General features: G+C 39.9%; 1 protein-coding gene and 1 non-coding gene across 2 annotated transcripts in view; one reads left to right on the top strand and one right to left on the bottom strand.

The window, feature by feature from the left end:
• Positions 1 to 22,858, top strand: part of ADGRL4 (adhesion G protein-coupled receptor L4) — a 142,233-nt gene that overhangs the window by 48,619 nt on the left and 70,756 nt on the right. The window lies entirely within an intron of this gene.
• LOC119927804 lies at positions 19,773 to 19,909 on the bottom strand. The gene has a single exon (XR_005450773.1). It is a non-coding gene; the product is annotated as a small nucleolar RNA SNORA7 (small nucleolar RNA).

Raw genomic sequence — 22,858 nt, 5'->3', positions numbered from 1 at the left:
ACATTTTCTTTGTGGAGTCAGACAGGTGGCACCCATAGGACCCTAATAGGCTTGCATCCTATGCTCAAATGTCAAATTTCCTATTCCTTTGTTTATATTCCAGCCTTTTGCCTTTATTTTTTAATGTTTGATTCAAAGCACAATTTTTATGAATTCCTGACCGCTCTATATTTCTAAGACTTTCCTGTCTATTCTTTGATTCTCATGAGCATTTAAAGTATAACTTCCCCCTCTCCCCAACTATCCAGGAGGTACCTTATTCACAGACCATCAACAATTTGCATTTTCCTTCCTCCTAGGAAAAAAACTCAAAATTGAACAGAAAAGATTCTCAAGTCTTTGGAATTGAAAAGTAATAATTTGGGGGATTTTCAAGTTAGTGTGATTTAAATTTATTGGATCACTTACTGACCATATCTCTCTTTTCTGCTTATTTAAACAGTGTTCTTTAAGCAATGCATGGAGAGAACTTAAATTTGTAAAGATTTTAATTGTTAGTGTAGCTCATGATTACGGATCTGATCCCTGAAAGTCAGGACGGAAGTGTTACTGTATGCCATTTTAGAAGCAGTTTGCAGAACACTGAATTGAGTACATGGCAAAATACAATAGGTAGCATTAGTAGACCCAGTCCCAGGTCTCAAGGATTTTATAGTCTAGGGGATTAGGTACATCAGAACCATGTACATTGCAAAGGGAATTTCCCCTGCAGGTACAGAGGCAGAAACAATAGATGACAGATGACTCCTAACCTATTGGAATTTCTGTCTCCCCCCCCCCCCCCCCCCCCCCCGCCCCCGTATTCTGTAACATTCTTGTTCAGCAGGGATCATGTCTTCCAGTCTGTTGCACTGTATTTTCATAAGTGCTCAATGAAGTGCTATGCACACTGTAAGAGCTCTTAAATACCCTTAAATAATGATTGATTAATGTATTGGTGTCTTGATGGATTCAAATTCACTTGTGTTGGACAGCAGTGGTATGGGAAAGAGTTAAAGGCAGATGATCAAGTGTTCAAATTGTCGATCAGAGATGACGGCAGAGACTCAAGTTTTTACCGCACAGAAGAAGGCAGTGGTAAACCTTTAACTTCCATACCTTTACCAAGAAAACTCTATAGATACAACATGCCAATATGACTTTTTGACAGAAGATGGAGCATTCTGAAAAGGGTGCATCCATGGAGTCACTATGGGTCAGAAATGACTCGATGGCATTGGAAGATGAAGAAGTCTTGATAGATACTATGTGGATAGCAGTATGGATGCTCACTCTCATGGGTGGAGTGCTCTCTGTCTGCCCAGATGGTGTTGATTCACTAGGAAAATAGAAAATAGGAAAAAGAATCCAGGTAAAATAGTGACCTTTGATCTTTTGGACCAGTCTAATTTGCAACATGACACCAAATGGCTTCTTTCTTGCTGAGAGAAAGCAAGGAATTGCTAGGAGCCAGTGAGAAAAACAATGGATGAAAGTAAAAAAGTGTTTTCTTTTCAAACACTACTCTCTGTGTGTCTCTTCCTCCTTATTCCCCTTCCTCCTCAACAATATATATACCTAGTGTTTTATGTAAGGAGGATCACTGAGAAGACTGGAAGACCAGTTCTCTATCACTTTCCAAAAGGAATTATAGCTGAGGGGCATTTTAAATGGGAGGACTGAGACTGAGGGCCCCAATCCACTACCTGTGTTAATTGTTAGAATCCACCTCTCAGCAAAATCTCCATGACAAACATAGTTATGAAATCCTTTGGAAACAGCTGCGACCCTGTAGCAACCTCCCGCCTAGAGAACTGGTGAAGGAAAATTCCATCAACTATCAAAAACTCTATCCTCAGCTTAGCAGTTGTCCAACATGCGTGCTGTGGACAAAATGAATAGTCTTGACAGTGTGCTATTGAATAATGCTGTTGGTACACTCATCTCAGTGTGTGTATCCATGCATATACACACAGGAAAGATAATTTTCTTTCTATTCTGCATTCTCAACCCCATGGATACACATCTAGTCCTTCCCTCTTATCATAATGGATAACCCAGGCAGCTAATGTCAACATCTTCCAGAAGTTGGAGCCATATTTTATTGTTCTGCTCCTTCCCTAATCTATGTTGGTCCTTCCACAATATTCTTTAACATACCTACATTCTTGCCTCCTCCTTAATCAAACTACTTCTCTCACTATTCTAACTCTTTTTTCTCTTTGTCTTTTTCTCTGGGGTTCTCCAGTCTCTTTGTCTTTTTCTCTGGGGTTCTGCAGTCCCTTTGTCCTTTGGTATTCTCTACTGTTGCCCTTCTTTTTCCTTAAATTTTGTTTTACCTTTGGACATAGTTTTTAAATATTTTCCATATTGCTTTAACTGATTCTCTCACACATCCACAGACCCACAGACACAACGATGAGTGTGGGTGTGCGCACAGACACATACACAGATACAAAAATTCCCTGTTGAACAGTTTCCCAAAGGATGTTCTGCTCTTCTTGAGTTGGTTTTCCACTTCCTTGTCTGTCATTGCATGCTATGCTGTATTGCCTAGGTAACAGAAATCTGTCATAATGTTTAGCTTTTTGCTGCCAAAGTAAAATTTTGATTCTGTGTATGGCTTCTCTGGTGCATGTTGAGATATCACCTCAGTTTTATTTACACTTATCAAACTGTTGTGCTAGACTGATTCACTGCAAACTCATTTTCATGTCTTCTTGGATATAGGCTTGTAGGACACAGACATCCGTATACAGCAATTCTGTCTGTAGGACTTTGGATGATGCTCAAAGTCTGCTCAGTTAGAAGCGTTTTCCAGAGGTGAGAAAACATACTCCTAGACCTATATTCAGGTCTCTTATTGCAGCCTCCAACTTCATATAGAGTATCTTCAACAGGTTCGGATCTATTCTCTGATATACTCTGTTGGCAATAAGGAATGGAGCAGAGAGACACCCTCCACCAACCTACCCACCCATGCTGTCATGAAGTGGCTTCATAACCTTCATGAGCTTCTCAGAGTATCCAGATTTTCTTGTAACTTCCAGATACCAAATCTACTGTTGGTATCAAATGGTCTTTAAGACATATGAAAACATTGCAGAGGTCATGGAGCTGTTCTTTGCAGTTTTTCTGGGTCTGTCGTGCAAAGAAAATCACATTGACACATTGTGTTTGAAGGCCTTTGTGATTCAGGGAATGTTTGGTCAACAATGTTTAGTCAACAATAGTCTCTAGCAATCAGTCCAGCAATATTCTGGTTAAGATATGTCCAGCAATTGTCAAAGAATGAAAGATCAGACAGAATTCTCACTGTCTGATCTTTTGGCTTTCTTCTTGAAGGTAGGAATGATGTTGTCATCTTTGAGATCCTGCAACTTTCCCTCCGTGACACATGTGTTGAGGAAGAGTTTGGCAAGGGCTTCAGTAGGAAGCCCTCATTTTGTAGATCTTAGTAGGTAGGAAATCGAGCTTAGGTGTATTTCCATTTTTCACATCTCTTCTGCGGTGACTGCCCCCGAAGATGGTTCAACTGCCATATCTTCACACTTGGAAAAGTTTTGTCATCTCCTATTTCTCTATCTACACCCACTCCTTTGAAAATTATTTGTTCCTGTGGTATCAACTACCATTTCCATGCTGATGATTCCCAAATTTACCTCTCCAGCACCGACCTCTCTCCTTCTCCTTTCCTCCTGCCTTCAGGACATCTCCATTTGACTGTGCCACTGACACCTTAAGCTTAACCTGTCCAAAATATGTCACACTGACACCTCAAACTTGACATGTTCCAAATCAAGCTCCTCATCCTCCCTCCTCCCACTCAACCCCCCCCCCCATGTTTACCATCACTTTAATCAACACTACTATCCTCCCTGTATCACGAGCCTATCCTATCCACGAGGAGCGTCTAGTCTAGCAAAGAGACAGATACAAAAATACTTACAAAATATGTGTGTAATACTTTCATTTTACCACCCTCTACCTGTGGGAGTTCCTCAAGGCTCAGTTCTGGATCCCCTTCAATTCTCCATCTACACTCACTCCTTTGTCTTACTCATCAAGTGCTTAGAACAGTGCTTTGTACATAGTAAGCGCTTAATAAATGTCATCATTATTATTTGTTTCCACAGCTTCGGTTTTCATTTCCACACTGATAGTCCTCAACTATATCTCTCCAGCCCTGACCTCTCCTTCTCTGCAGGCTTGCATTTCTTCCAGCCTTCAGAACATCAGTCAATCCTTCACATGATAGTAGACAATTCTACTATTCTCCAAGTCTCACAACAGTCTCACTAATCTTGGCATTATTCTCGACTAATCTTTCTCACTCACCCAACATATTCAATCAGTCACCACTCTTGGAGGTTCCACCTTCATAACATCTCTAGAATCTTCCTTGTCCTGTCCATCAATGGTGATTCAAGCACTTATTATATTCATTCATTCATTCAATTGTATTTATTGAGCACTTACTGTTTGCAGAGCACTGTACTAAGAGCTTGGGAAGTACAAGTTGGCAACATATAGAGACGGTCCCTACCCAATATCCACCTTGAATACTGCATCAGCCTTCTCAATGACTCCCTTCCCTAGAGAAGGGAGCAGCTAGAGAAGCAGAGTGGCTCAGTGGAAAGAGCCCGGGCTTTGGAGTCAGAGGTCATGGGTTCAAATTCCACCTCTGCCAATTGTCAGGTGTGTGACTTCGGGCAAGTCACCTAACTTCTCTGGGCCTCAGTAACCTTATCTGTAAAATGGGGATTGACTGTAAGCCCCCCGTGGGACAACATGATCACCTTGTAACCTTCCCAACACTTAGAACAGTGCTTGGCACATAGTAAGTGCTTAATAAATGTTATCATTATTATTATTATTATTATTCCCTCCTCTCTCTCCCCACTTCAATCCCAACTTCACTCTGCGGTCTGGATCATTTTTCTAAAAAAAAATCAGTCAGTTCATATCTCCCTCTTCTTAAGAACCTCCAGTGATTTCATATACCTGAGCAACAAACAGAAACTCCTTGCCATCTACACTGAAGCACTCAATAAGCTCTCCTTCTCATTAGCCTATCTCCAGGATTGAATCAACATCTGTCAAGGCATATGCAACACAGTTTTAAACAAAAACTTCACTTACCTTTACAGAAGAGATTTGCAGAAACCTGTTACCATTGGCTTTAAAGCATGCAATTAGGTCTTCCCATCCTATCTTACATCACTGATTCCTACTACAACCTAGCCTGTCCAATTCACTTTTAAAATGCCAACCACATCACTGTACCTCAGTCTCATCTATTTCACCCCTAATCCCATGTCCACTTCCTCCCACTGGCCTGGAAATCTCTCCCTCTTCATATATGACAGACCACCACTCTCTCAACTTACAAAGTCTTACTAAAATCGCATTTCCTCCAAGAGGCCTTTTCCAACTAACTTTTCATATCTCCTATTTTCTCTCCTCTTTTGTGTTGTCTGTGTCATTGAATCTGAACCCTTTGTTCACCCCACCTTCAGCCTCACAGCACTTATGGACATAATAGTAATTTATTTTAAATTCTGTCTCCCCTTCTAGACTGTAAACTCCTTGTGGGCAGGGAACGGGTCTACCTACTATGTTGTATTATACTCTCCCAAACACTTAATGCAGTACTTTGCATACACCCAGCACTAAGTAAATATCACTGATTAGTTGATTTATAGATCCCAAAAAAGTTCCAGCCTGGAATCCATCCCCACACATCCAGAAGTGGCTGTCTAAAATTCTAGTTCTAAATCTTAATCCTGCACTGCCCACTCTTTCAGGAACCTAGGCTCTCTCAGATTCTACAGCTCCTTAGAATCCGCCTACCTGGGATGAGTGTCTTTGACCACCATCCTTCACTAACCTTGGTTTTGAGGCCCAAAAGAATAATGATAACAATAATAATAATAATAATAATAATAATTGTGATATTTGTTAAGCACCATAGAAAGTGTTGGGGTGGATAGAAGGCATTCAGGTTAGATACCACCTCACTACCATCAGTCCCTAGAATTTCTGGTAGCCTTTGGACCTGAGACTTTTGTCTGTCTCCTTTCCAGGCCCTGAATGTTGTTAATTATTCCCAACTCCGGCCCCATGTGTGTGGGACCCAAGTCATCTGATTATCTGACACTCCCATCCCCTTCCCAGGCACCCTCTATTATTCCCTTTTGGTCTCTGAGATACTGACTTGTTCTACAAGTTCAAAAAACCCTTTTTACACCCACCTCTCCCATTTACGTTGTCTTCTAGGTGGTCATAAAGGAAACCAAAGCTTTGTTTTTAAGTATCAGAGGAGAGGTGTGACCTAGAAGGAAGGGCTCAGGTGTTGGAGGCAGAAGATCTAAGTTCTAACCCTTCCTCCGCCACTTGTCTGCTGGGTTAATTTGGACAAGTCATTTCTTTTTTCTGTGTCTCATTTTCCTCATCTGTGAAATGGAGATTGAGCCTGGGAGCCCTATGTGTGACAGGGACTGTGTCCAACCTAATTAACTTGTATCTACCCCAGCACTTAGTACAGTGCCTGGCATACAGTGCCCACATCCTCCCCCTGGCCTGGAATGCCCTCCCTCCGCACATCCACCAAGGTAGCTCTCTTCCTCCCTTCAAAGCCCTACTGGGAGCTCACCTCCTCCTGGAGGCCTTCCCAGACTGAGCCCCCTCTTTCCTCTCCCCATTCCCTCTGCCTTACCTCCTTCCCCTCCCCACAGCACCTGTATATATGTTTGTATGTATTTATTGCTCTATTTTACTTGTACATATTTACTATTCTATTTATTTTATTTTGTTAATATGTTTTGTTTTGTTGTCTGTCTCCCCCTTCTAGACTGTGAGCCCGCAGTTGGGTAGAGACTGTCTCTATATGTTGCCAACTTGTACTTCCCAAGCACTTAGTACAGTGCTCTGCACTCAGTAAGCGCTCAATAAATATGGTTGAATGAATAAATGAATGTAGTAACTGCTCAATATACCACTATTATTGTTATTATTACTATTATTATTATTATTATTATTAAATCCCTGCTACTTAGACTGGGAGCCTCACGGAGGCAGGTACTGTATTCAACCTCTTTATTGTGTAAACCCCAGTGCTTAGAACAGTAATTAATACAAAAGTAAGCACTTATCGAATACAATTATTCATTTTTAAGAAATAAGTATCATCACCGGATTTGCCATTGCAATTAACCAGAATAACTTAGTCTATCTCCAGGATTTAATCAGTCTTCCCCAAAGCACATGAACCAAAGTTTTAAACAAAAGCTTCAATTAAGATCACCTCTGGAATGTAGCAGAACTGTTTTCAATACTAGTATGAATTTCAAATAGATACTGCAACCCATATACCTACACTATGATAAATTGCTTCATGTAATTATTGTAAGGTTGTTAGTGAAGAGAGATGTGGAAATTTATATTATCATAAAGTTTTGTTCACAAGTTATTTTGTTTCAGTGTTCAAGATATGTGGACTCTATAAGGATTTCAAAAGCAAATTGCCTAGGCTTGCATATTATTCTGCAGGATATCTTTTATTCTCAGTCTTAAAGCTCTGCATGTTGTAACCAGATAGTGAACCATCTCTAAATATGGTGATATTTGTTCTAATTAGGAAAAGCCATGCAACTATATCTTCTTAATAATGATTTATTCAAACAAGTATTTGAAGGTTTGGAGTATAGCATGAATTTAGCATATTAAAATTTTGCAATTTAATATTCAAAGGAATTATTACTGATACTGCTTTTTAACTATTAGGTATGTCTCTAATGATTGAAGTATAATTCTATCTTTGCTAAAAATCAGCGAGCATCATCATTAGTATGCACAGAATTTATTCATAACAACATTTATGTCATTGTTGAGTGCATACTTTGTGAGAAGTAGTGTATTAAGCACTGGAATAGAACAATATAATGAGGTGTGTCACTGTCCCTGTTCCCTATGGAGCTCACAGTTTAAGTAAGAGAGAACGCAAGAACCTATTCTTCTTCTTCTCATTGTTTTTATTATTATTATTATTATTATTATTATTATTATTATTGTTAAGCACTAACTTTGGGACAGGCATTGTTCTAAGCACTGGGATAGATACAAACAAATCAGGACATAGTCCCTGTCCCACATAAGGCTCACAGTCTAAGTAAATAGGAGTGAATCCCCATTCTACTGATGAGGAGACAGGTCCAGAGAAGTTAAGTAACTTGCTCAAGGCCACACAGCAGGCAAGAGCAGAGCTGGGACTAAAACCCAGGTCCTCAAACTTCCATGCTGGTGTTGTTTCCACCAGGCTCATTGTTTCTAAGTCCCATATACTAACTAAATACTATGTATGTATAGCACCATTCTTGGTGCTATATGATGGTGCTATGGTGCTATGTGATGCCAATTTGTACTTCCCAAGCGCTTAGTACAGTGCTCTGCACATAGTAAGCGCTCAATAAATACGATTGATTGATTGATTGATTGGCAGTGTTTAAAACAAGTTGAACATAATAATAATAATAATAATAATAATAATAATAATAATTTTGTTCATATTTGTTAAGCGCCTATTAAGTGCAGAGCACTGTTCTAAGTGCTGGGGAGGATACAAGGTGATCAGGTTGTCCCATGTGGGGCTCACAATCTTAATCCCCATCTTACAGATGAGGTAACTGCGGCACAGAGTAGTGAAGTGACTTGCCCAAAGTCACACAACTTACAAGTGGCGGGGCCGGGATTTGAACCCATGACCATGGACATGTCCCTCTAGCAACCTTCAATCTAAGAGAGTTCTGGTATAGTTAAGTGTATATAGAGCATATAGAGCATGTTTATAGTGTCTCTGGTGAAAAAAAAAGCTATTGAATACCATTAAATTGTTTTTAAATGATTGCCATTCCCTTTACATATCTCCCCAATAAAAGTTAAGTACTTCCAAGAAGTGAGGAAGCTGGCCACATAATAAAAGTATCAAATATCAGTAAATGCCCCCAGCAACCTTAGAAAGCACAGATGAAACAGCCAGCTCTGATCCCCCAGCAGAATGGATCAAAGCTGCAGAAAACAGTATTTTGTCTGATGAGGGTAACAATATCTCTCAACTAATAAATCGGCTGTCAGCTTTGGCCACCATGAAGATAAGGGGGGTGAGGACCCATGGATGCACTTTTTGGCTTGCCAGTTTGCAATTATCCCATGACAGATCATGTCTTTACTGTGATTGATGAAACATTTTGGAAGGAAGGACTTTAATAGGAGATTTTTATTAGATTTTGTAATGACACTGTTAACACTCCAGCTAGAAAAAAAAACAAACATTTTAAATAGATACCAGGAAAAGTAGCCTCATTTGAACATCTTTGAATGTTTTTGCTCCATTCATATCCTTCTGCCTCATCCTTGGGATGTAAACAACTTTAATTCTAAGATTCTTGAATTGACCTTTCCTCTTTTGTATGTTGATCAAAAGTTTTGCCCTGAAATAAAGGTGAGAAACTTCTAAGGTTTCCAGGGCTGTCACAAAAGACACTTATTAACAGCACACTAATGTAAGACATAAAGAAAACTAAATTTACCAACTATACTATACTGATATTTATCATTTGGTTTAAGATGTCCTCCAGAATGGTTGGATGGTTGACAACATTTCTTTCTTTTTCAAAAGAACGTGATTTTGGTGTAGCATTTTATATTTTCAAGTTGTTGCACATCAATCACCTCCTTTTATCCTCACAATATCCCTGTAAGTTAGGCAGGGGCAGGGGTTATTATCCTCAATATTCAGATGAGGAAATTGAGGCCTAGAGAGGAAGTAACTTGCCCAAGTCACAGAAGAAGCCAGTGGTAGAGCTGAGATTAGAACCTAGTTGTCCTGCCTCCCTATGTGCTTCCCCACTAAAACACGTGTTTCTCAGGTCAGCAAGTTTTACAAGGCATCAACATTCAATTGATCGATTCAACTAATCATTATTCATTTTATAACAAGGTGTTTGATTAATATTAGCATCATTTCGGTTTTCACTGGCTTGTATCAGTTTGTTGCCCAATTTGCATGTATCCACCCCAGCACTTAGTACAGTGCCTGACACATAGTTGCGCTTAATGAATACCATCATTATTATTATTGTTATTATTATTATTATAACTCTAAGTTAAATTTTCCAGGATTTCTTTTGAATCTAGCAACAGCCATAAACTTTTATATGTTATTTGAACACCCAGTAAGAAAGACTGTGTAATCCATCAATCAATTGTATTTATTAAGTGTGTATTGTGTGCATAGCAATTGGGATATATAACAGATTTGGTAGACATGTTCCCTGCCCAAAAGGAGATATACATTGAAATGAACTATGACTATACACATAAGTGTTGTGGGATAAGATTGGGATGAATAAAGAGTACAAATCCAAGATCAAGGGCAACGCAGAAGGAAGGAATAAGAGAAATGAGGGCTTAATTAGGGAGGGCCTCTTGGAGAAGATGTTATTTTAATAAGTTTTTGAAGATGGGCAGAGTGGTTGTCCATCATAGGCAGGATGAGGGCCAGAGGTCAGCGGTGAAATAGATGAGATTGAGGTACAGTGAGTAGGTTGGCTTTAGAGGAGTCAAGTGAGAGTGTTAAGGTTGTAGAGGAAATCAGTGAGATAAAATAGCAGAGGGCAAGGTGAGCTCATTGTGGGCAGCTCATGTGTCTGTTACATTGTGATATCGTACTCTCCCAAGTGTTTAGTACAGTGCTCTGCTCACAGTAAGTGCTCAATAAATAGAATTGACTGACTGAGCGCTTTAAAGCCAATGGTAAGGAGTTTCTGTTTGATTCAGAGAAGAATCAGGAAGATCAGCAACCACTGAAGGTTGTTGAGGAGTGGGGAAACATGGACTGAAATTGTTTTTAGAAAAGGGATCAGGGCAGCCAAGTGAAGTATGGACTGGAGTGAGGAGAGACAGGAGGCAGGGAGGTCAGCAAGAAGACTGATGTCCAATTGCTTCTAGGCACTTTAACTTTACTGAGTATAAATTATTGTCATATGTCTTTTCAATAAAGGCTTAGTTTAAGCCAGAGCTTATGTGACTGATGTTTCTCAGATACATCATTATTCCTTGAAGGACACAAGAGAAGGTGCAACTAGGGTTAGAATGTGGAATATGGTTTGTATGGTTTGTGGAATATGGTTTATATGCTTAGTACAGTGCTCTGCACATAGTAAGTGCTCAATAAATACAATTGATGATGATGATGATGAAATAGAGAATTTGGAGACAACTGGACCACCCAGTCAGTCCTACCTTTCTCCTATACTGAACTCCTGATTAATTGCTACACTCTGTTTGCATAAATTCTGAACAGTCTCTCAGTCTCATTAATTATTCCTCCCCAGGCATCACACCCCTTTAGCCTAGACGTATGGAACTGCAAAAAATAAAGGACACCTATTCCATCACTTTTTAAAAAATGTTTTCAATATGGTTCCAATGTCTTTTTCATGTATTCTCATAGTCACCAAAAATCTCGGTTCTATCACTCACCTGGTGGGTGACCTTGGACTCGTAAGTTCTCTGTGCCTTTAATCATAAATAAGGATTGTATTTGTTAAGCACTTACTATATGTCAAGAACTGTTATAAAATCTGAGCTGGATTACTGCATCAGCGTACTTTCTGATCCCCAACCTTCTGTCTCTCCTCATCTCAGTCTATACTTCACTCTGCCGCCCGGATTATCTTTCTACAGAAACACGCTGGGCATGTCACTCCGCTCCTCAAAAATCTCCAGTGATTGTCTATCAACTTTCGCAGGAAGCAAAAACCCCTGACTATTGGCTTGAAAGCTTTCCATTACCTTGCCCCCTCCTACCTCACCTCCCTTCTCTCCTTCTACAGCCCAGCCCGCACCCTCCAGTCCTCTACCACTAATCTCCTCACTGTGCCTCGTTCTCGCCTGTCCAGCCGTCAACCCCAGGCCCACGTCCTACCTCTGGCCTGGAATGCCCTCCCTCCTCACATCCGCCAAACTCACTTCCCCCCTTCAAAGCCCTATTGAGTGCTCACCTCCTCCAGAAGGCCTTCCCAGACTGAGCCCCCCTTTTCCTCTGCTCCTCCTCCCCTCCCCATCACCCCGACTCCCTCCCTCTGTTCTACCCCCCTCCCTGCCCTGCAGCATTTGTGTATATATGTACATATTTATTATTCTATTTGTTTAATGATGTATATATATATATATCAATAATTCTATTTATTTATATTGACGCCATTTATGCCTGTCTGTTTACCTGTCTCCCCCCTTCTAGACTGTGAGCCCGTTGTTGGGTAGGGATTGTCTCTGTTGCCAAATTGAATTTTCCAAGCGCTTAGTACGGTGGTCTGCACACAGTAAGCACTCAGTAAATATGACAATGGAAGAATGAAAGAATACAAGCTCGTCCTCATGTGAGCTCCATGTCTGTGTAAGACAGCAAATGTGTAGAACCTGATTATCTTGTATCTACCTCCTGCATTTAGTACAGTACCTGGCACATAGTAAGCACTTAACAAATGCTATGATTATTATGATCAGCATCATTGCTATTATTATCATTATTATCGATAATAATAATAAAATGTTTTCATTATAGACCTTTGCAGCAACAAGGCACACAAACTCTTCCCATGGAGCTGCAGGATGAATAAAACTCTCTCTTCTTCACCCTTAATCCCACTTGCCATTGTAGGCTCCTTTGAGAATTAATCAACAATCAGCAGCTTCCTGAAATGCTACCCACTATCCACCTTTCCCTGTCTTTCCAAAATTTATGTCAGGGATATCACTAGGATGGGCGTAGTAGCAGTGTCTTCAGTAGATAGCTGGAAGTGTGCATTGCCTAGCATTCTGTTACCATCCAGTCCTTGGACTTTTTCCATTTTAGGGGTTCAAAGGTAAGCCAATCTCCTCCAGAGTCGTCTGAAAGGGTTCTTTTTAAACAAGGATAAATCTAGAATGCTGGTTTTCTATAGATGATGAATCAGGAGAGCATACACTTTTTTGAGCCCCCCTTTTCCTCTGCTCCTCCTCCCCTCCCCATCACCCCTACTCCCTCCCTCTGCTCTACCCACTTCCTGCCCCACAGCATTTGTGTATATATGTAAATATTTATTATTCTGTTTTATTAATGATTATATATATAATATATAAATAATTCTGTTTATATTGATGCTATTTATGCCTGTCTATTTGTCTGTCTCCCCCCTAAACAAAGAAGTTTATTTTACAGTCTGTTTCCTCCTCTAGACTGTAAACTCCTTGTGGGCAGTGTACATGCTCACCAACTCTATTTTATTGTACTCTGTAGAGCTTTTAGTTCAGTTCTCTGCTCAAAGGAAGTTCTTAATAAATACGAATGATTGATTGGTGCTAGAATTGTAATACTCTTAAGATTACATTTGGTTCAGTCATTATTCTTATACATAAAATCCCAACTCTTACTTATGTGTAAATCAGCATCAGTAATACATTACTCATTTCTAGACGTTGAAAGAGAACCATAGAGGCCAAAGGCACAGTCCCAGCCTTCCAGGGCCTTACTCTTCTTGTCTTATCTTGTGCTGACGAGTCATCTCCCACCCTTAGTAACACTATTGACAAATACTATTGATTGATTAACCTGTATATATGTGTGTACGTATTTATTACTCTATTTTACTTGTACATATCTATTCTATTTACTTTATTTTGCTAATATGTTTGGTTTTGTTCTCTGCCTCCCCCTTCTAGACTGTGAGCCCACTGTTGGGTAGGGACCATCTCTATATGCTGCCGACTTGTACATCCCAAGCGCTTAGTACAGTGCTCTGCACACAGTAAGCGCTCAATAAATATGATTGATTGATTGATTGATTGATCTCTCCCAGTATGCCCCGTCTCCATCTGCAGTCATTCTGGTAGTGTATCCATAGAGTTTTCTTGGCAAAAATATGGACGTGGTTTACCACTGCCTCCTTCCGCACAGTCAACTTGAGTCTCCCCCATGCTGCTGCTGCCCAGCACAGGGGAGTTTTGCCTTCCACTCACTAGTCACTGCCTGAGCTAGAAATGGAAAGAGTAGGCCTCTGCTTGACTCTCTTTCCCATAGTCAAGACTGGCAAGAGAAGCAGCATGTCTCAGTGGAAAGAGCCCGGGCTTTGGAGTCAGAGGTCATGGGTTCAAATCCCGACTCCCCCACTTGTCAGTTGTGTGACTTTGGGCAAGTCACTTAACTTCTCTGGGCCTCAGTTACCCCATCTGGAAAATGGGGATTAAGACTGTGAGCCCTACGTGGTACGACCTGATCACCTTGTAACCTCCCCAGCGCTTAGAACAGTGCTTTGCACATAGTTAGCGCTTAATAAATGCCATTATTATTATTACTGGAAACTCTCCAAGAGTGACCCTGAGAGGGGACATTACTCCACTACAGTAATAAAGCTGTGTAAATATAGGACTTTCTACAATAAAGCTGGGGAAACATAGGACTTTCTATTCTGTTAGATTGTAAATCCTTAAAGGAAAAAGTGGCCAAAAAGCCAAAGTAAAAATGGCCAACATTTTAGTTCACTGAAACGAAAAGTTCATCATGCTAAATGGAGGAATTCCCAGATGGGAGTTTACTCGGATGGGCAGTACAGGTTTTCAAGCTATCACCTGGCAGAAGGCCAGGGACCATTTTCCATATATATCAGCAAGGTTGATTGCAGTGAAAATTCATACACTAGAAATAAGCTGTAAATACAAGCAGCCTATCTTGAAATGGCTTTTAGATGATGGAAACCAAACCTTAAAAGACTCAGGTGAGTTAAAATCGAATAGAGGTTATATCACTGCTAACAAGGGTTTTATCCTTATACTCTACTATTTCCCCCATTTGTAATTCTTGTCTGTCTCCTCCCATGGACTGTAAGCTTCTAGTGGGCAGGGATGGGGTGGACCAACGATATTGTACCGTCTTTTCCTAAGTGCTTAGTACTGCACACAATAAGCGCTCAATACATACCACTGATGGATGTAGAGCCAAATGTCTATTTATTGTTATAAATGGTGAATGCTAAGGTTGTGCATGATTTTGTTTGTGTTATTAAGGCAATAAACAGTTCATGTTTCTAATTTCTTAAAGTGATTTTTTTTTTATGGTAGGGACTTTTCTAAGCTCTAGGGTAGATTTAAGGTAATCAGGTTGGAACCAATCCCTGACCCACATGGGACTCACAGTTTTAATCCCCATTTTTCAGATGAGGTAACTGAGGCACGGAGAAGTTAAATTCATTAATTCATTCAATAGTACTTATTGAGCACTTACTGTGTACAAAGTACTGTACTATGCACTTGGGAGAGTACATTACAACAATAAACAGTCACATTACCTGTAGAAAATGAACTGTGAATTGTCCAAGGTCACACAGCAGACAAGTAGCAGAGGTGGGAGTAGAATCTAGGTCCTTCTGAGTCCCGGGTCCAAGTTCTACTAATAGGCCACATTGCTTTTCAACTGCTTTTCATCTGTTGAGAAGCAGTGTGGCTCAGTGGAAAGAGCACGGGCTTTGGAGTCAGAGGTCATGGGTTCAAATCCCGGCTCTGCCAATTGACAGCTGTGTGACTAGACTGTGAGCCCACTGTTGGGTAGGACTGTCTTTATATGTTGCCAACTTGTACTTCCCAAGCGCTTAGTACAGTACTCTGCACACAGTAAGCGCTCAATAAATACGATTGATTGATTGATTGACTTTGGGCAAGTCACTTCACCTCTCTATGCCTCGGTTCCCTCATCTGTAAAATAGGGATGAAGACTGTGAGCCCCTCGTGGGACACCCTGATCACCTTGTAACCTCCCCAGCGCTTAGAACAGTGCTTTGCACATAGTAAGCGCTTAATAAATACTATCATTATTATTATTTTAACTGCCAACTGTTATTAACTATTAATAGTAATATAGTAATAGTAATGGTTAATAACAATGCTATTTTTTAAGCGCTCACTATGTGCCAAGCACTGTTCTAAGTGCTGGGGTAGATGCAAGGTTATCAGGTTGTCCCATGTGGGGCTCACAGTCTTAGACCCCACGTTACAGATGAAGTAACTGAGGAACAGGGAAGTTAAGTGATTTGCCCAAAGTCACACGGCTGAGCCAGAACTCGAACCCACGACCTCTGCCACCCAAGCCCGTGTGCTTTCCACCACACCACGCGGCTTTGCCATTTCCTCCTTGGAACTAAATGATTGGGAATATGACAGGCTAATCTTAGAATGGCCAAAACTGTTATTCAGGATGTTTTTGCTCAGGCCAAGTGTATGTCTTGTTTAGTTTGTTTGGGTTTTTTTTAGAGAAATCTATTTTCAGCAGAATCCCAAAGGACCAAATCTACTATTAAACATTAAATTGGCATTAGCATAAGCAAAGACTTCCATAAAAGGCAGAACTAATGCTTTGGGGAACCATGTTATCCCAATTTCCCTACCAAAGCATGCCTAATGTCATCCCAAGTGCCTAATCAGTGGGCTAAATATTAACATTTCTCTCCAACATCCTAGCGCTGCATATATTTTTGACGTGTTCATGCTACTTTAGGGAAACTCTGAGAGAACAAAAGCCCCATGAGGGCCTGCATTCTGCTATTTTTTATCCCAACAGAGGGGAACTGATAAATCAATCAAAATAATTTATTAAACAAATCAGTGAAATTGGATTTAAAAAAACAGTCCCTTGTCCACAAGACGCTCACAGTCTAATGGAGGGAGGAGAGGAGAGTTTAGATGCACTAGGAAGAGTCAACCTGAATATCATACTTTGAAATCCCAGTCAACAGATAATCTTATTACGGTGTCTCAAACGAGCGTAGGTATCCTTAAGACCGATTTATGAAAGCTCATGGACAGCACTTTAGGAGTGTCAAAAATGAGCATGTTAAAAAGTGTATATTTACAGGTTAACGTTTTGCAAGCAATACTTTATCAGAGTTTTGGAATTAGCAGATAGAGGGAAATTCACAGAATATTCAGCCACTTGTTTACACATTCTAAGTGTTCCCACTAAATATTGACAATTAGCGTAGCTCAGTGGAAAGAACTCGGGCTTGGGAGTCAGAAGTCATGAGTTCTAATCCCGGCTCCACCGCTTGTCAGCTGTGTGACTTTGACCAAGTCACTTAACTTCTCTGGGCCTCATTTACCTCATCTGTAAAATGGGGATTAAGACTGTGAGCCCCATGTGGGACAACGTGATCACCTTATATCCTCCCCAGTGCTTAGAACAGTGCTTTGCACATGGTAAGTGCTTAACAAATGCTATTATTATTATTATTATTATTATTATTAACAAGAATGAATGTGGTTTGGTGCAAAGACCACAGGCCTGGGAGATAGTAGAACTGGGTTATAATCCCACCTTCTCCACTGCCTGCTCTGTGACCTTGGGCAAGTCACTTAGCTTCTCTGTGCCTCTGTTTCCTCATCTGTAACATGAGGAATAAATGCCTGTTCTCACTCCTACTTAGACGGTGATCCCATGTGCCACTGTTCCATTTACCTATATCAGATCTGCCCCAGTGCTTAGTACAATACTTGGCACCTAGTAAGTGCTTAACAATCATTATTATTATTATTATCATCATATCTCATTAAAGGGTCTCAATCCCCATTTTACAGATGAGGTAACTGAGGCACAGAGAAGTGAAGTGACTTGTCCTATTTTGGTTTTATGGTATTTGTTAAGCATTTTCTGTGTACCAGGCACTGTACTAAGAGCTGGGGTAAATTCAAGCTAGTCAGGTTGGACATAGTCCCTTTCCCATATGGGGCTCACACAGTCTTAATTCCCATTTTACAGATGAACTAACAGGCATAGAGAAGTTAAGTGACTTACCCAGGTCACACAGAAAACATATGGCAGAACTGGGATTAGAATCTGGGTACTTTTGATTTCCAGGCCCATGTTGCATCCACTAGGCCAATGCTGCTTCCCCACACAAGATTGTCCGTGGTCCATATGGTCACCCTGACTTACTCCCTTAGCTCTTCCCCGCCCTACAGCACTTATGTATATATCTGTAATTTAATTTATTTACATTGATACCTGTTTATTTGTATTGGTGTCTGTCTCTCCGCGCCCACCCCCCTAAACAGACTGTGACCTCCTTGTGGGCAGGGACTATCTCTCCTTATTGCTGTATTGTACTTTCCCAAGTACTTAGTACAGTGTTCTACACACTGTAAGCACTCATTAAATAGATTGAAAAATAAATGAATGATTTTTTCATAGCACAAACTGTGTTGGGAATAGACTCTGGCCCTCCCATGAATCCTGAAGGTAACAGTTGCTCTTTTTGGTATCAAGTGGCAAAATAAGGGACTGATCCATGGATAATGAGTCTCCGTGAAGTTAGAGCTTGGGGCCATGTGAACTTAAGCTTCTGTCTACCCTCTACTCCTCGGTAATAATAATGATGGCATTTGCTAAGCACTTACTATGTGCAAAGCACTGTTCTAAGCTCTGGGGGGGTTACAAGGTGATCCAGTTGTCCCATGTGGGGCTCACAGTCTTAATCCCCATTTTACAGATGAGGTAACTGAGGCTCAGAGAAGTTAAGTGAGTTGCCCAAGGTCATACAGCAGACATGTGGCAGAGCCAGGATTCAAACCCATGACTTCTGACTCCAAAGCCCATGCTCTTTCCACTGAGCCACGCTTCTTCTCGGTGAGTCAAGAAGCAAAATAATACATAAACCAATGATTACAGGACAATAACAGACAGCCTAGGATGCTCTTTGTATAACTAGGAATTTCATCACCTTCTTTCCTATTTAAGAAGAGGAACCATTCGATACTTTAAGCACTGCATTTTAGCAGTTGCATCTGTGAATGAATGATTTGAAAAAATGACTAAATCACAAAGAAGAGCTCATTTAAATTCCAGACAGATTTCTATGCTAATGCAACATTATGGTGAAATTTGAACATTCAGAAGTCAGACACTGGATAAGTTAAAACTTGCTTAATAATGAGTAATTACAGAGTTCATCACAAATATCTCTTGTATTTCTGAGCTACCTTAGAAGTCAGAGAAAACCCTGCATTTAGAAAGGTTCTGAAGGGCAGGGAGCAAGATGAGAAATGGGCCATTAACTAATTAATCCTCCTAGAATGCCTGGGTGGGTAGGAGGTGGCATAAAGAAAAATATATTATTATTCACCATTTGTAGATAAGGAAGTTAAGAGGTTAGGTGATTTACTCCAAATCATATCCTGGTGAGAGGCAAAGTCGGAGACAGGATAGTCTTTCTTCTGCCTCTTAATTTAAGGCTCAAAGAAGCATGTGTTATTTTCCTAAATGATTTAACCTGTCCATGTATTAATTTCCTTTTTATTTAATTTATTCGGTTAGGTAATTTTAAGTGGCTCATTACAAACTCTTTGCTCTCTGTAATTGTCTCTTGGGACCACATCTCAGTCAGGTTTCTATCCTTTGAATACACACGCATTTGTGATTCTGCAGCTACAACTCTCATAGAAGTAGTATTTTTTTGCTGATTTGAGTGGGTGATTTATTTTTAAGTCAGTGGGGACTCCTGCAATACTTGTCTTATCCATCAAGTCACTTCTAATCCATAGCAGTGCCATGAAATGCCCCACCTCCATCTACAATCATTCTGGGAGTGTATCTATAGTTTCCTTGGTAAAATACGGAAAGGGTTTACCGTTGCCTCCTTCTGCACAATAATCTGGAGTCTCCACCCTCGATTTTCTCCTGTGCCTCTGCTGCCCAGCACAGGTGAGTTTTGACTTGTAGCAGATTGTCTGCCACTCGCTAGCTACTGCCCAAGCTAGAAATGGAAAGAGTAGGCCTCTGCTTGACTCTCCCTCCTGTAGTCAAGACTGGTAGAGTACTGGAAACTCTCCAGTGTGACCCTGAGAGGGGCCTGCAATACCCGGGAAGCGGTTTTAGGATCCAACCGAGTTTGGAGGATCAGGAGATCAGGCTCTAATCCCGGCTCTGTCATTTGTCTCCAGTTTGGCCTAGGGCAAGTTACTTGTTTTCTCTGTTTCTCAGTTTCCTCATCTATCTCCAAATGCTCTCAAGTCATCTCTTCAAGGCCCTACTGAGAGCTCACCTCCTCCAGGAGACCTTCCCAGACCGAGCCCCCTCCTTCCTCTCCCCCTCCTCCCCCTCTCCATCCCCCTGCCTTACCTCCTTCCCTTCCCCACTACACCTGTATATATGTATATATGTTTGTACGTATTTATTATTCTATTTATTTATTTTACTTGTACATATCTATTTTATTAATTTTATTTTGTTAATATGTTTTGTTTTGTTCTCTGTCTCCCCCTTCTAGACTGTGAGCCCACTGTTGGGTAGGGACCATCTCTATATGTTGCCAACATGTACTTCCCAAGCGCTTAGTACAGTGCTCTGCACACAGTAAGCGCTCAATAAATACGATTGGTTGATTGATTGATCTCCAACACAAAGCAACTCCATGGACACACCCTCTGCAGAACGTCCCATTTTCTGGCGTCAAGTTGTTCTAGTATGTGTATCCATCATGTTTTGTTCGTAGAGATAGGGAATTGGCTTACCGTTGCCTTCTTCTGCGCAGTAAAATCTGAAGTCTCGGCCATTTTCTTTGATCAGTGCTCAATAAATCCATTTCTCAGATTAAGTATTCAATTATCAAGGAACTTCCATAGTGCGAAAATGCTTAAGCAAATTCTCTCTCCAAGAACAAACAACCCCACCTAAAAAGCAAAATAAGTCTTTTGACATTGCATGCATCTTTACCTTTCTATTTAGAAGATGATGTTCAGTGAACATTAATTAAATCATTTTTTTAAAACGATGTGAGCAATGATATGTTAAGGCTTTTCAAAAACACAGTATGTCTGTGTTGAACCATTAACCATTTTTAAATCATTCTTTTAAACCATTAAAAAGATCATCCACCTTTGACTCTTCCCCATGCCGTTGCTGCCTAGCATAGGTGAATAGACTTTGTCTGACACTTTGACTTAGCCCTTTACACTATGGATAGCCCTATATGGCATAGCTCTAAACTCCATCAGTGAATGCAAACTCTCCTCATCTGTAAAATGGGTTAAAATACTTATTCTCCCTCACTTTTATATTGCGAGATTCAATCTGATTATCTTCTACTTTCTCCACACACTCCAAAGTGCTTACTATATATATATATATATATATATATATATATATATATATATATATATATATACACACACATACTATATATATGTAGTGTATATATCTACTATATATATATCTACTATATATACTATATATATACTATATTTATAATAATATATAGTAATAATATATATCATTATTAATTACTGTGTTTCAAATCTATCTAAAATTCAGAAGTAAAAGCAAATAGAAGCAAAACCTTGACTGGGATTTTTTTAGTTGCTTTTGTGTGGAAAGAGGAAAAGCCATTGTTCTCGGTTCATGTATTTCTGCTGTCTTTTTTACTTTTTTTTATTTTACTGTTCTGAAGGCAGGGTGGGGACCAAGCCACTTTAATGCATTTTTCTAGTAAATCCTGGTATTTCTGACCCTCCAGAGGATTGTTTGTCCTCCATCTTAGCCTCTGTATTAAATGTTTACTCTGATTCGTTTTTAGCCCTCAGAGAGATTGGCTGCACATTACAATCAAGTAGCCTAGTAAGATTTGGGCATGAATGTGGAGAAATGCTTTAGTCTGTAACTAAAGAGTCCCAGTTCCATTTAGAGTGCTCAATAAATCCGTTTCTCAGATTAAGTATTCAGTTATCAGGAAACTTCCATAGTGTGAAAATGATTAAGCAATCATTTAGAGAATTAAGAGAATTAAGTTCTCTCTCCAAGAACAAACAACCCCACTTAAAAAGCAAAATAAATCCTTTGACATTGTGTGCATTTTTACCTTTCTATTGAGAAGATGATGTTCAGGGAACATTAATTAAATTTTTTTTTAATGATGTGAGAAATGATATGTTAAGGCTTTTCAAAAACACAGTATGTCTGTGTTGAACCATTATACCATTTTTAAATCGTTCTTTTAAACCATTAAAAAGAATTTCTGCCTAAATGCCATACACCACAGACTATTTCTAAAATAATCCATTTCAAGTATGTTTCCATCGCTTCTATTTTAATTCTTCATTCCCACGAGAAGATCATCAGCATCTTTCTTGCACTGCCTGACCTACTTCACCCTAATAATTATTATTCCTCTGATGCATCAGCTCAGAAATCAAATAAAAGAGAGGAGTGGGAAGAGAAAATGAGTTGTGGAAAAGGTATTTTATATTTTTGCTCTTGACTGTTCCTCTTAAGACCATTTTCTCCAGGGTAGTTAGAAGACAAAATGGGCATCTGATCCTGACTCTTCAGCAGATTTGCTGAATGATTTGGGGGCTGTCATGCAGTGTTCCTTATACCTGTTTGTAAAATATTTCTAATACTCCTTCAAATGATGTCATGTTAATCTACCTATGATATTTAAGAAAATGCAATTTCTTATAAAATACAGTATGGCAATAAATGTTATATATCTATAGATATAGGTATATCTTCATATATATATATATATATATATATATATATATCAGGGACATAGATATAGGTATGTATATACCTATATAATTGTAGTATTTGTTAAGCGCTTACTATGTGCCAGCCACTGAACTAAGCTGGGATAGATACAAGCAAATTGGGTTGGACACAGTCCTGTACCATGTGGGGCTCACATTCTTAATTCCCATTTTACAGATGAGAAGCAGCATGGCTCAGTGGAAAGAGTACGGGCTTTGGAGTCAGAGGTCATGGGTTCGAATCCCTATAACACCACATGTCTGCTGTGTGACC

Source organism: Tachyglossus aculeatus, chromosome 4, assembly GCF_015852505.1.
Source record: "Tachyglossus aculeatus isolate mTacAcu1 chromosome 4, mTacAcu1.pri, whole genome shotgun sequence".
Lineage (NCBI taxonomy): Eukaryota > Metazoa > Chordata > Mammalia > Monotremata > Tachyglossidae > Tachyglossus > Tachyglossus aculeatus.
This window is presented reverse-complemented; position numbering and strand designations above follow the sequence as displayed.